Genomic DNA, 15,798 nt, shown 5'->3' with positions numbered 1-15,798 from the left:
GGTACAATTCAACCTCACCACTTCTGGGACCTTGTGGACGAATTGTAGGAACAACAGGAGCGTTTGTGATCAATTTAACCATGTTTACCTCAATTTAAGCATGTTTACCTCATCCCCGGAAAATGATAAGGCAAGAAACAGTGCATGTTATGTAAATTAGTATCTCTGTTTGCTACAGACTTCTCAAGACACAGAAAGCAAGGCAGATACATCCAGGCCCTGTATAATCCAAACTGAATTACAGGGGTGTAAAGTAACGAAGGTCAAATACTTCGTTCCTGTACTTAAGTACGTTTTTCGAGTATTTGTACTTTACTTTATTTTTTATTTGTGGCTACTTTTACTTTTACTCCAGTAAATTTATGAACAAAATAATGTAATTTTTACTCCACTACATTTCACACAGACGACTCGTTACTGTTATTATAATTGGTGAGAGGAATTACATACATCTACGTGGAATTAAAATGTTTCAGGTTTGCTAGATACTTGTGACCAATCACACTGTAGCATAATGAGCATCGATGTAGTGAGCCAATCAGTGAGCGGGATCCGCCGCACAGACCCGCCCCTCTCTCGTCCATTCGCGCATTAGCTCTTCGTTTTCCTGATCAAAGATGGACTCGAACGCGCGGCCGGACCGGATACTCCGCACTGAGCGACACACGGTATAACCTTTCAGAGGCAGGTCTCTATTTTCTGAAGGACCCAGCAGAGTGAGTTATTGATTGTTCTGATGCATGCATTCGTTTGCAAAGGCTGTTTTTGAGCATTCACAGGCTGTTTGGGGGGTTGAAAGAGATTCGCTACACTCTCCCTATTTGGTTCATGTCTCCGACCTTAACAGTTTCATAAAATTAGTAAATTCCGCATCCTTGTGAAGGCTCGTCCTGCGTCACATAGTGTGTTGGTGCTTCACGATAGACGAGAGTGAAAATGGTAGACCTGCCTGTATTTCAATAGCAGTTTCCACACTGCTTTAAGAAAATTATCATCGCTGAGATATAAACGGTCTACTTCCGAGATTATTTCGACGCGACTTTCGACTGGAAAGAATCTGACCAATCAGAAGTGAAGTCAACCCACTTGGAAACACGCACAGTGTACACATGCGCCCCATGACAAATAGCGTGGACGACAAGAAGTGAATTAATGAAATCCAGCATTATACATTAAAGTAGAGCTGCTGTTCACCCAGGCATTGTCTTTTGAATGGCTATGTTTGTCTTTAATGTGCAATGATACAGTAATGGCCATTCAAAAGACAATGCGTGGATGAACAGCAGCTCTACTTTAATGACAGCTCTGCATACAATATACAGTATTAATACATAATAATGACATTTGATTTTTATTTTACATATGAACTTTATGATTTAAATTGTTGTATATGAGAAAAGGTCCCAAAATCATGTCCATGGTGATGTTTACATTTTATATAAAACAAAATTTGTTTAAGATGGTGTGCGTAACATCAAATTTTATATTTATAAAATATAATGAAAAAATGATTTTGTAGCCGCACTCTCGCATATTAGGTATTTATAGACCTGATGATATCGCAGTAGTGTCAAAAGGCGTAGTTATTCAATAAAATGATTTTTTTTTAATACAAGACTCCTTTTTCATTGTATATTTTTGCCTTATTTGGGCCAGCACCTCATGGGAGTGCTGCAGTGCACAGATGCTTTAAGTTATATTCAGATACAGGGACATATCGAGCCACTGCCTCTTTTCATTCCCCTGTCGTTGTTTCCTAAGTGCCCCTTTTGTCCCGATTGCCCCTCCCCGATCCACGCCGCGATCCGCAACCGGGAAGTTGGGCCGCACTTTGTCAGCACCCTACCCCCGGGACCGAAGTGCCCCTTCGTTTGTTTCAGCCACTACCCCCTCGCTAGGCTGTGCGCGTCACTGTTCAGAGATATATCATTTTGAGTTTTGAGATTCAAACTTGAATCTTTTCCTTCCCTGGGGACCTGGATATTGAGGATTGTTCTATTTTTGGTGTCAGGATCTTCATACACCATGCAGTGCTTAGCCACCAGGATGGGGTAATGCTTTGGTCCCTGACGTTGACAAAGGTGATGTGCTCCCAGACTGCTCACAGGTCCTCCTCTTCATTGGCCTTCCTCTTCCTCAGTTGGCCCTTCTGCCTGGCTCTCGCAGGGATTCAGACTTCTTCTGCTGCTCCTCAGAAGCCACTGGCTTTTTCTGCAACCTTCCAAACAGCCCCACTGCAGCTCACAGGAGACCAGACTAGGCGAGGTGCAGTCCCCCTGTCACCCCAGACAGATTGTCTCACTCGTGTCTCTCACTCTCTCTCTCAGATGAAGGGATGGTGCAGTCTGCAGGTGGACGAACCAGACCTACACTGGATATGGCCCTGAGGAAGACCAGCAAACTGTGGCCCCACCTGCCAATCCACCACTTAATAAAATAAATCCCGTTACTGCAAGTAGTATGGTCACAATTTTTGGTAGTCCCGGTCGTCCGGACTAAAGATTTGTCCGCCACTGCTTCCCCATATTGTTGCAGTCCTAATTAAACCAGTTCTCTTCTTTGTGTTTGGTTGGGATGTTCTTTTTTTGTATAGCTCATTTTTCAAATATATTAAAGTTTGTTATAGCCAGATTTACTCCTTTTTTACTATGATGATTTGGGGTGACAAGAAAGATGTATATAAGTGAGTGAATTTCCTGATTTCCAATTGCTTTCTGGTATACTTCTGCACTGTCTGAGTGCATCTGTATGAGTGTCTGAGGTTGTACAGTTTGCTGGGCTGTGTGTGTGTGTGTGTGTGTGTGTGTGTGTGCGCGCGCTGATGTTCTGCTCTGTCCTTTTCAGAAACGCAGAAATTTGGCTGTGGTCTGACAGGTGTTAGTGGTTTGACAGTGAATGTACTGAGAGAGGGTCTACGTCAGTGATAGCGTAGTCTACGGTGCTGCTGCCAAGAGCTGAGCTGTAGGTATATCTTCCCAGAGAGTCCCCCCAGATCCTGCCATTCACAATATACAGACCAAGTCCCTGACAGATCTGCAGTAATTGTTGCCCGTTTTTTTATTCACTTGCATGTCGTGACTGTGTCTGAGGGAGCTAATGGGTGTTTTTAAGGGGGAGTGGTTGAATATGTTGCTGTCTGTGCCAGTAAAGTCAGGCTGCCTTCCTGGCATTCAGGTCCCCACAGATTAGTACACTTCCCTGGGCCTGGAAATGACAGATCTCAATCTGGAGGTTTGGGAAGATTTCCTCATTGTGGTAAGGCAATTCTGTTGAGGGAACATACACTGCAGACAGGAAGACATCGGTTTGTGTAGAGATCATGTATTTGTTTATTTTGAGCCATATGTGTGACTATTTTTTGATGGACTTTGTACCAGACTATTATTCCCCCAGAGTCCCTGTTTAAGCAATTTATATACTCCTTTACAATGACACTGACACTTGGAAAGTTATGCTGGGAGAAAATAATAATAATAATAATAATAATAATTATATATAAAAATAAATAAATATAAATAAAACATACCCATACACACATATATATGTATATACGCACATACACATATATATATACAGGTGTGCTCAAATTTGTTGGTACCCTTACAGCTCATTGAAATAATGCTTCATTCCTCCTGAAAAGTGATTAAATTAAAAGCTATTGCATCATGTATACTTGCATGTCATAGAATAAAGCAAAGAAGCTGTGAAAAGAGATTAATTATTGCTCATTCTACAAAGATATTCTAAAATTGCCTGGACACATTTGTTGGTACCCCTTAGAAAAGATAATAAATAATTGGATTATAGTGATATTCCAAACTAATTAGTTTCTGTTTAATTAGTATCAAACATGTCTCCAATCTTGTAATCAGTCATTCAGCCTAATTAAATGGAGGAAAGTAGTCACTGTGCTGTTTGGTATCATTGTGTGCACCACATTCAACATGGACCATAGAACGCAAAGGAGAGAGTTGTCTGAGGAGATCAGAAAGAAAATAATAGACAAGCATGGTAAAGGTAAAGGCTCAAGACCATCTCCAAGCAGCTTGATGTTCCTGTGACAACAGTTGCAAATGTTAAGAAGTTCAATTCCAATGGAACTGTAGCCAACCTCCCTGGGTGTGGCTGCAAGAGGATAATCGATCCCAGATTAAACAGAAGGATAATGCAAATGGCAGAAAAAGAACCAAGGATAACTGCCAAAGAGATACAAGCGGAACTCCAAGGTGAAGGTACGTCACAAAAAATTACGCTTTCAAAGAACAGAACACCATACCTATAGTGAAACATGGAGGAGGCTCAGTTATGTTTTGGGCCTTCTATGAGTCCTGATCTGAATCCTATTGAACATCTATGGCAAGAGCTGAAACTTGCAGTCTGGAGAAGGCACCCATCAAACCTGAGACAGCTGGAGCAGTTTGCTCAGGAAGAGGGGGCCCAACTATCTGCTAACAGGTGCAGAAGTCTCATTGAGAGCTACAGAAAACGTTTGTCTGCAGTGGTTGCCTCTAAAGGTTGTGTCATTTTCATTTGTTTTATTTACAATATTATGTTGAAAAGCAAAAGCAAAGTCTGATTTCTATTAAATCTGGATTAAACATTGGTGGATGCCAATTACTTTTGTCAGTTCGTCAGAGGAAATTGTGCATTCTTTGTTTTTTGTGGAGGGGTACCAACAAATTTGAGCACGTCTGTATACCCTCATACATACATACAAATACATATGCATCCATATACCTACACACAGTGCTTAATTTCTGACAGATGTTGCCTCTCGGGTTTTGAATGTCTGTGTTCCAGTACCTATTTGCACCGATCAGGTACATCATGTGGTAAACCCCCCCCCCCCCACTCTCACAGTTTTTGACTGTCAACACACTTCCCCCCCACATCCCCGCTTTGCGTTCTGGCACCATCTCATTTACAAATTAAGCACTGCCTACACATACTGTATATCTATATATAACTGCATACCAGGAGTAACCAACCAACTCCTTACTAACTTTGTTTCCTTTGTTTTAAACTAAACTCTGGTTTCCTGCTTCTATCCAAAGACATGCAGGTTAGGTTGATTGGCCACTCTAAATTGCCCTGTGTTTGTGTGTGTTGCCCAGCGATGGACTGGTGTCCCATCCTGGGTGTATTCCTGCCTTGTGCCCTATGCATGCCAGGATTGGCTCCGGCTTCCCCGTGACCCTCACCAGGATAAGTGGTTTTGAAGATGGATGGCTGGATGGACTTATCTCATTAGTTAGGTGCAGATGTGGTTGAGGAGGTATTGAATCTCCTGCAGCTCCCCAGCGTCAGAGCCAGTTGTTCTGCTGACCGCTGCTGGGCTTGTTTATGTGCTGGATGGGCTCCACTCTGGGTCTGCTTTCTTGTGATCGGGTGTGTCCGGTTTGGAGTCTGTGGTGTCCAGACTGGGGAAGGTGGAAGGTGGGGAAGGTGGCTCCTGATTGGATCGGGGCTGTGCTGGGTCATGTGAATGCTGGAGACCCTTCTGTGGCTGTGTGGCGGCTGGCTGGGTTACAGCACAGGGCTTGCTTGTGAAGATGGACAAGCTATGGACCCTGAGAGTGGGGAGGTGTGCCAGGTGTACATTTGGCATCAGAGCACGTCCCCTGGAGATCTCGGCATTAATCACGTGGATGGTGCTGGGGTGAAAGTCCTTCCTGGGCAGCAGGGTGGAGATGATGATTTTTGTGTTAGAAATGGTTTTGGTGGCCATCTCCGGACTCTCCTGATGGAGCTGGCCACATTCTCTTGCTGGGTCCTCAGGTCATTTGTGCCCGTGTGGATAATAACATCGCTGGGGGAGCCGAAGCTACCCTTGGACAGCTGCTGCATGGCCCTCTCTGTGTTCGGGCACCAGACCTTTCAGACCTTGCCATCGGGGAAGAGCCGCTTCTCATTGATAAGTTTGCCATTTTAATCTATCAGCAAGGCTACCTCTGTGTTCTTCTTCCTTGTAGCATTTCTGCCTAAGGAGTTCTCATCTGTGTTCGATTCAGCCTGTGTGTGAGGTGCGGTATATTTGTGAGTGGTGTCAGGGTCAGGCTTTGTATATGTGTTGGGTATACTGGGCTGTATTTCCTCTGGGAGTCCAGTCCAGGTGTCGAGCTCAGCAAAGAGCCAGGCAGTGCAGGGCCCTGTATGGCAACGGGGGTGCAGTCAGAGGGCTGCCATGCGGGTCTCTGATTAACCGAACTAGTAGACTAGTAAATCAAGGCCAGCCTGCAGCAGGAGGAGTGATAATGATGGCAGAGTCGCAGTGAGTTCAGCATTTGGAAGCGCACAATAATAAATTAATTAAAAGTGGCCCTGCCTTGTTTCAGTCGCTATAATAATAACACAGTGACCTGTAACTGTGGCCTTTACACAAGTCTGATGCTCCAAAACCAAACCCATATGACCTACTGAATAAAAGCCTCGCTGTCAGCCCTTCCGGAGCAGTTTCAAGAGAGACCCCAGAGTTATGTCCAGAATACATTAAGCAATAGGAGGCGACTACATGACACGTGTGAAATCCAGTCCAGGCAATGTTTAAAAATCCAAAACATTGCTCAGCAGATTAAAAATGTATGGATCTGTGGCTTCCACTAGTAAATGTCATCTCTGAAAGTGCAGGTTGAACCCTGTACATCCACTGTGCTATCAGTGCAAGTCAAACCATCCCTGTCTCTGATGCTGGAGCTCGGATGTGTGCTGTGGATTCCCCGTTGCAAAGATGGAGAGGATAGTGGTGCAAGCATTGCGGCAGTGAGCTTAAAAGTTGTCCAATCAAAATGGAGGGCATAAAAAAGGATTCCAAATTAAATACATTAGTTTTTCTCAATTGCATACAAGCATTTTTCAAAAATGGTGACAGGAGAATCTACAACATAAAAGCAATGATTAAATCCCTAAATCAATTTACAGAGCATTTAATCAATTTCTTGCCTTTGTACTTTGATAACACATCCTTGACATTGTTTTGTAAAACTTATTTGCAAAACAAATGTCATCAATCAATACAAAATGAGTTGCAGTTGTGTTCATCCATTCAGTCAATCAGCAAATGCAAGGGTGCAAAATTCTAAATTGGCCAATCAGTATTGGTCAATCACCACTATATAATGGGCAGTGGGCTATTGGTACCCTCTTCTTTTGAGGCAGACGCAATAGAAGCTGGGAGATGGAGAGGAAGGGTACACTTGAGAGGAGGAAGAGGTAGACGAGGCCATCGGAGAGGAACAAGGCCAGGAGCCTGATGAGATTCTAGCAACAATATTTGACCATGTCAAAAACCATGGACTGACCATGGCTGAAGCTGGTCAGTGTGTTCAGCCAAATCTGTCCATACCTACTCTGAGCTCAATCATCTGAATCTTCAAGAGGGACAGCCGGTAAATAAACCTCTAAACCATTGCTTTGGAGACTTCTATAACTATTCTATTCATTCCAAAGTACAAAGCAAATTACATTACAGTATGTACAGTACTGTAAATCAAGATGTTTGATTATATGGTCTTGCTGGACAAATATCTGTTCTAGTGCTGTAAATACCAAGAACGTTTTTCTGTTGGTCTAGATTTCAGAGAAGAGCACATGGAGGTAGCCATCAGTGTCTCTTCTCAGAAGAACAAGAAACTGCAATAGTGGACATGGTTAGGGAGAACAATGTAATTTGCCTTTGCAAGATCGCACAAAAGATTATTGAAGATGATCAAACATACCAACAGTCTGCATAGCAACTATGGATTATTCAAAAATGTGACATAAAAATTAAACAAGTGTACAGAGTGCCCTGTGACCAGAACACTGAATGGGTGAAGGAGATCTGGTGCCAGTATGCTCAGCTTTGCCACAGTATTTTAACATATGTATTACTGTATTGTACAGAGTACTGCAAATATGAACAAAAGCCTTGCCTCTAATACAATATATCTACCCTATGTAGCCTATGACACAGTATTCTAATGTACAGTACCGTAATGCTCATGCTGTGAGAGAATCATGGAGATTGATCCCAATGCCATCCCACATGAGTATGTGTTTGTTGATGAAGCAGGTTTTAAGCAGAGAAGACGTGGCAGGAATGTCATCCGGCAGAGGACAACTGTTGACATCCCTGGTCAATGTGGGGGCAACATTACTATGTTTGCCACAATTGGTCAACAAGAAGTGATGCATCACCATATTTGTTCTTACAACAATGACCGTTTTCTGGTGTTTCTTGATGTGTTGGCCCAAAAGCTGAGGGAAGCAGAAGATGCTGCAGGTGAGGGGACTCAATGCAACTACGTCACCATCTGGGACAATGTAAGGTTCCACCACAGTGTCCAGGTGCAAGAATGGTTCCAAGCCCATCCCCGTGTGTTGAAGGTATTCCTCCTACCATATTCCCCATTCCAAAATGCCATCAAAGAGTTTTTTTTCGCCAGGTGTTGGAAAGTGTAAGACATGGCAAACCAAATTATCATTTAGAAATATCTCTAACTGCAATTGAAGATATCTTCAAAAATATTTAAAGATATCTCTAAATCATTTAAAGATATCTTGAAATGGTTTAGAGATATCTGCAAACCATTTAGAGATATCTAAATAAGGTGCTTTTAGAAGATATCTCTAAATGATTTGAAGATATCTCTAAATTATTTGAAAATATCTTGAAATGATTTAGAGATATCTTTGAAATCATTTAGAGATATATTAAAATGACTTCCTGTTCATTTAGAGATATCTGCAAATGTAGGCGCCAACTACGCAGGGGCTCAAGGGCTTCAGCCCCACCCCGAACAATAAAAAGAACCCCACCCCCCCGCTCTAATTGGAAGAAACACTGTCAGCCCCCCCCGCTCTTAAAAAAACAACACTATTTTATCTGACAGTGGTCAGGGGTTTCGGATTAGTAATTCAGTCCCCCCGGGAATTTCAAAACTCGGCACCTATGTCTAAAAATCATTTCAAGATATCTTCAAATGACTTCCTGTATTTTGGCAAACATTATCACTTCCTGTTTCCTCATTCAGTTACATATAAATTATTTAAGTTAATTAACAGGAAGTGATAATCTTGGGCTACATACAGGAAGTGATTTGAAGATATCTCAAAATGATTTAGCGATATCTCTAAATAAACAGGAAGTAATTTGCAGATATCTCTAAATGATTTCAAGATGACTAAATTATTTCAAGATATGTCTAAATCATTTAAATATATCTGCAAATAATTTAGACCTCTCTAAATGTACTTTTAAATTAGATATATTTAAATGATTTGTAGATATCTCTAATTGATGTGCAGATATCTATAAATGATTTAGAGATATCTGGAATTATTTGAAGATATCTTCAAATATTTGAATATATCTTTAAATAAATTAAAGATATCTCTAAATGATAATTTGGCTTGCCATATTAGACTGTCTTCCCCATGTGCAGGCTTTACCCCATGCCACAATTTAGTGTCTTATATTGCAATCTGAGCGTTCCGAGGGTTGTTTTCTAATATTAAAATGTAGCTATTTTTGATAGTAGAAAGAGTCACCTTCTAAAGTACAGTAGTTTTATGTTTGGGAGCAATTTGTGAAACTGGGAATAGACACCCAAACGGGTGTCCCCAATTCCTAAATGCAGTGTCTTGCATTGGAATGTAAGTGTCTTTTTATTAAATAAAAGAAAGTCCCCAGAACCATTTGGGTCCTTTGGATAGTAGAAAGGATCCCCTTTAAACCTACAATAGTTTCATGCTGGGGAGCTATTTGTGGGACTGTGAATAGACAGCCAAACTAGTGTACCCCATGTCATACATTTGTGTCTTAGATTGGTTTATTAGCTTTCCAAGGGTTGCTTTCCAATATTGAAAAGAAAGTCCCCAGAACCATTTTAGGTCCAACTGATGTGTGTCCCCTTCTAAAGTAAAATTGTGTTATACTGGGGAACTATTTATTTTGAACTGGTATTTCTCACTCAAATTGTTGTCCCCTATGCCACACATTTGTCTTAAATTGCATTAGGGGTCCTCTGCCTCTGCCTCTACAAGGTAGTTTAAAGTAGCATACTCTTGAAAGTATTTAGCTGTATTGAACTGAAATGTAGGTATACAAGGAAATTATTGATGTCTAAATTACTGAAAAGTATGCCTCAGAAAGGTAATAAGCCTTATTAATCAACCAAATAGACAAATAGTGTAAACTATTGTGTATGTTTCCAGTTCAAGAAATAGCTTCCCAGCAAAAAACTACTGTACCTTAAAAAGAACTATGAAAATTTTGGGGGGGTTGATTTTTCATGGGAGAAAGCAAGCCTCAGAACACTCACAATGCACTTACAAATATGACATTGTGGCATGGGGGTCACCAGTTTGGGGGTTTATTCCCAGTTCCACAAATAGTGCCCCAGCATAACACTATTGTAATTTAGAAGGGGACCCTTTCTTCTATCAATTGGGCCATACATTATTTTGGGGACATTCTTTTAAATGAGAGAAAACTAGCCTCAGAACACTCACTATGCATTTAAAAATATGACATTGTGGCATGGGGGTTCCCCAGCATGAAAGTATTGTAGCACTACCTTAATGCCACTATTACTTTTTGAAATTCTGTTCCGTTTAACAAATTGTAGAAAATGCATTGTGGTTGTTGTTGGTATTAGTATTAAAATTGAGTATTAATATTATTTACACTATGTAATACAATATTTTCAGTTCAAACTAGTTTCTGAAAGCCCAGAATAAGTATTTCAGGTTTGGACGTCTTTGTAAATCTTTCTACTGTTCCTGGATTTACCCAGTCCTTTAAAAACGTACATTGAGTGACCGACCACAACAAATATTTACATGGTGTAGTGCACATCACATTTACATGCTAGTTCATATGTGCTGCGAGATCCACTGGCACAAGTAAAGGACCCCAGTGCAGACAAGCAATGGAAGAAGGAACAGATGGCTAGTTAGGAGCTGGCAACAGGAATAAAGGGCTAGGCAAGAATCAAGGTCAAGAAACAGGCGTCAGTTCATGGGATTGTACAAAACCAGATTCAGCACACGCTAGGGCAAGCACTAATCAAAAGCCATATACATCAACACTACACAGCTTGGACTATCACTAGACAGCAAACGCGACTTCAGAGTGATCGTGGGGAACAAAGGGGTTTATATAATGGAACAATGAACCTGGGGAATTGGGAACAGGTGTGCTGATTAATTAGTTAATGGCTTAAGTTAGAGCAGAAGGCTGGAGGAAAACAAATGGAGCAAACTGTGGAAAGGGTGAACTCTAGTGGTGAGCTTGGTTGAAACTATGACAATATGTAAGTATTCCTGCCAATATTTAGTACCGTAATATTAGATCATGTAAATATCACAAGGAGTGACTAATGTGTCTACGCAGAAGCCTTTGTTTCCTTTTAGCACTTTAATTATTATTGCGTGCACATTATCACCATATTAACCTTCATTTTTACTTTTACGTTTGCATAAATGGCTCCTGGCAATCGAGTGCATTATCTTCCTAAAGAAGGAAAATACCCCCCGCGATTGAGTAATTGAGGACAGTGCCCATTAGGTTAGGGAAACACGCCTGAAATCACTTTAATGAAACGTATTTAACACGCTGGAACACCACACAAAAGACGATACAGTCACAGAGGGTGCCAAGGCTCTGTGTGGCTTCTTATTTTTTTCTTTATTGCGCTTATATTGTTACTTATTGTTTATTTGATTTAATTTTTAAACACGGATTGAGTTATTTTTTCACTTTTTTTATTTTTTTTATTATTGATTGCTTTATTTCACTTGTTTTCACTATTATGAACACGCGGGACGTTGATCACCAATGCGGCGCACCTGCATCACTGAGAAACGCCCCACCCTTCACTCAGCCACTACACCTGTTGACATTCAACGTGAGATAAAGGCTGCCCTGACCAGAACAAAGGCGAACGGATGAGCGCCGAGAAGCAGACAAAGAGGGCTGTGAACGCTAGTAGGGACGGTGACCGTGGGACGAGCTGTGGCGGATAGTATACTGGCTGTGAGGGTGCTAGACGGTGGGTACCGACTCTTCGTGGGTCGGAGCGGCTCCTTGCGGATAGAAGGCTGTCTGGAGAAACACAGTCTCGAGAGCGACAAAAGAATACAAAGTATTTTAATTGGCGAGAGACCTTGAATTAACGTGGTTGTATGCAGGGGCGTCGAGGTGGGCGGAAAAGTGGAACTGACTACGCAGGGCCCCAATGGGGGGGAGGGCCCTCGGCAAACTTTTTTTTCTTCATTGCAAGCTTTTCAAGTTCTTATTTCCAAGTAACCTGTGTCATAACTAAACATAAATTGGTTGGATAAATCAGTTGAGAGACTGAACTTCGTATCCCAAAAGAGTGGTGGCTCTCTGAGGCCACTCTCACCCCTTACAAAAGGCATAAATTGGTTTAGTCGACCCATGCACTAGGATTCGTCTCTAAACGCAGCTAATCGAGCTGAGTGACGGTCGCTGTGATAGTCATGTCTCTCCCCCAGAAAGGGAAATCGGGGTACCAATTAATTAATTTGAAAAGAAAGGTGCGCACAACGGCACACCTGTCACAGTTTGATAATGGTTTAAGCTAATATAGCAGCAGTTGTTTAGATTGAAGGCAGCCAGCCAGGAATCTAGCTTGGTGCATATTTGCATTGTATAACATGAATTAATCAATATCATAAATTAATCGGCAGCATAGGTACAATGTCATATGCAGGGCTGGAAATTATGCTTGCCAACCCCCCCCGGCTCGCGAGTAGTTTACATTTACTTTTCAGCGCCGATTTAGTTGGTAGAAAAGGTGTCTGAACGCAAGAACACCCCAACTGCCGAGAATATGACGGATTAGACGGGATTAATGCACGGTTGATTTATAAATAAATATCGTAGCCTACGTCTTATTTTGTGATAGCTGGGTAGGCACTTAATCCTATGTGAAGTCGGCTCCAATAATGTTTTGATCACTGTAGTTGTATGCACTATTTAAATATTAAAAATACATTTTTGCATTATACATCGCCTATTTACACTTGTTTGGATATTCTTGGGTTACGTTCAGTTCAGAAAATATTGTTCTCATTCTAGTGGATTTATAATATTGTGCACAGACTAACTTAACATGAATACTGGGAAAATGTATATTGAAAACATTTGTTTCTAAACTACTCCTTAAATACAAACTACTCATTAAATACTAACTACTCATAAATACTTTTCTCATCACTGTTATTGTCCCCCTTCATCTATTAGTTTTCTTATTTTCTTAAATACTCATTAAACTTACTCTGTAAATACAGTTACAAACGGGGCTAGTAACAATTTAGCCGTGCTAGTGGAAATGTTGGTATAGTAGCCCGGCTCGCTAGTGCCAAAACTCCTTAAACAGTCTTAATATGTCATCAAATGATTGTTGTTATAAATATGCCTGACAAGATTGTATTGTATATAAACTATTGTTACACTGAATGACTTTTTTTGGGGGGCGTCCACTATAAATCATGTTTTTTTTAAAACCGTACTCATTATAATGTACAGAAAAAAGTAAAAAATTAAGGTTGTCTTACACTTTTAGTTTTTTGATGCTTGAAAACCTTTTTTCGTCTTTGACCATATATACTAGCACAAATGATGATGATGATAATAATGCTAAATAGCAAATATGTATTGTTATTGTTGCACATGGAAACGTATTCGTATGGGAACGTGCTTGTCTGAATATAATGTTGTGTATACACGTTTAGCTCTTCCCAACAGAAACGTGTAATTATTACGCCGTTTATAATCATGTAAAGCAGCAAGAATAAAATGGACACAAAAGTCCTTTCCACATCATGTTCTATCGCTCGTCTCGGACGCGAAGCCAATGGAAGCGAGGCATATATGTTTGGTTGTTGAATCGGGTGTCGGTGGGTTTACTGTTGTTAAAAGGTTGTCTTGTTTGTTCATTAATGCATGCTTTACATTTTATCATTAATAGTATTTTGTTCTGTCTGCATATACAAGTACAGTCAAATTTTTTTTTAATTATTATGTATTCGCATTTTATGTATTTGTCTAAAACCAACTGAAAAGGTTGAAAACACTACCGAGTAGTGATGTGCAGTTCCTGCACGACTCATTTTGGTGAACGATGGGAATCGGATCAATGTCTTCATTGGATCGGTTCTTTTGAGTCACACTGTGAACGAGCTGCGCGCAGGAGTCGGGTTATCGAAGCTCGCCACCGGCCCGGTACAAGAGCTATACAAAGAGCTCCCATAACAAATCGCCCACAGCGAAAAGCCACAGCCAGCTAACTGAAAACAGCCTTGCTGCACGACAGCTTTGTGGACGTGTGACGGCAAGCTTGTGGCTTCGCATAGTTGTCTGTCTATTGACTGTTCGTGAGCTTGTCTCCTTTGTCAAGATCCGCCCCCTCTGACAGGTGGTGGCATATCGAGAAGTTCGTTAAATGCCGTTGAACGACTTCTTGATACAGTTGTCAGGGTATCAGACCGTTAATGCGCATTGTGCTGCGGTCAATAAAAGTCAATTTAGTGTTTGCCCTAGAAATGTGAACAGGCAAGGTATCGGTTACCGAACTGGTTTGTGTCGTTTCATCTAATTGATTGGTTCCCATTCATTTACTGTGGATTGACTTCAGAATGAAGTCAAAATAGTTTCCCCGTCGTTCACCAATATGTGTCCGCGAACTGCACAGCACACGACACAGTAAATGCATATATTAAATGCAGTTTTATCCCTCACACTCAAAGTAAGATGAGTTACCCAGCTAACACACAACGTTGCCATAACGCAACGTAAATTACTTTCTACAACGTTGTAGCAACATTCTGCGTTGGCAGGGTTAGTCTAATGTTTGAATCATGTTATATGAACGTTATTATAAACATTTCTTTGCATGTTTATTGATTTACAGTATTTTCGGTACTTGTTTAAAAGCATGAAAGCAGGACAAATTCGCAAAAAATGTAATTACTGTGTAAGTAAACGCTGCTCAAGTTTAATGAAAATATTCAAATACCCCTGAAAACTAAAACCTAAACTGCTCGTATCACCTCATACATTTGCATGCTTCGAAACACCACATGCCTACAGCAAACCATTCAACAAAGGACATGGAAAACAATTAAACAAATTATGTGAACACAGATCATTTTAAAAGTTCAACTTTTTATCATAGGCATAAAGACAATATTCTAACACTACACTTAAAATACACTTCTAAAATACACTACACTGTTCTAAAAACTACACTACGTCCGGAAGATCTGCTGCTCCTCTTATTTTTTTAATTGTCTTTGTTCTTTCTAGCAGTAACATTGCCTCGGTCTCCACAGCTTAATGACAATAACAAAGTAGACTAATTACCAGTGTGATTAAAGTTGTATATTTCATGTTCTTATGCTGTGAATTTTTTTTTTTTTTAATAAATCGAACGCGTATCCAACATAATTAATATTGTAAGCCACATAGTCTAAGGGGCAATTCGGAAATAGGCTCACCACTATGGGGCATTTTCGGAGTAGCATCTGTTCTCTATTTTGTCATACGGATTCTTCTTTTATTTGAAATATGATTGAGATGTAAGGACACGTAAAATAGTCTATCTAAATATGTGAAAACAATTAGGATACTTCAAATATAGCCTACACATGGGCTACATCTCTGAAATTGACCCGTTGCTCACTGTTAATGAATTAGGATCTATTAAAGCACCCAGGCTGTAGGGCTGCCTGTATGAATTTAATGCTATTGTGTTAGAATAACTTAATTCTGATAATCATTTCAGCTGCAAC

General features: G+C 40.6%; 1 protein-coding gene and 1 long non-coding RNA gene across 3 annotated transcripts in view; both read left to right on the top strand.

Moving 5' to 3' along the window:
* The first annotated feature begins 584 nt into the window (after window positions 1-584).
* Window positions 585-2,631, top strand: LOC136751426 (uncharacterized). The gene is made up of 2 exons (XR_010817006.1): window positions 585-716; window positions 2,328-2,631. It is a non-coding gene; the product is annotated as an uncharacterized LOC136751426 (long non-coding RNA).
* A 9,284-nt stretch (window positions 2,632-11,915) lies between these two features.
* The window catches only part of LOC136751425 (nectin-1), a 50,850-nt gene continuing 46,967 nt past the window's right edge, over window positions 11,916-15,798 (top strand). For both annotated transcript variants that reach the window (XR_010817005.1, XM_066707035.1), the window contains exon 1: window positions 11,916-12,032. The gene's annotated coding sequence lies outside the window, so the exon portion shown is untranslated. The remainder of the gene's footprint in view (window positions 12,033-15,798) is intronic.

The sequence above is a fragment of the Amia ocellicauda genome, chromosome 6, assembly GCF_036373705.1.
Source record: "Amia ocellicauda isolate fAmiCal2 chromosome 6, fAmiCal2.hap1, whole genome shotgun sequence".
Classification (NCBI taxonomy): domain Eukaryota; kingdom Metazoa; phylum Chordata; class Actinopteri; order Amiiformes; family Amiidae; genus Amia; species Amia ocellicauda.
This window is presented reverse-complemented; position numbering and strand designations above follow the sequence as displayed.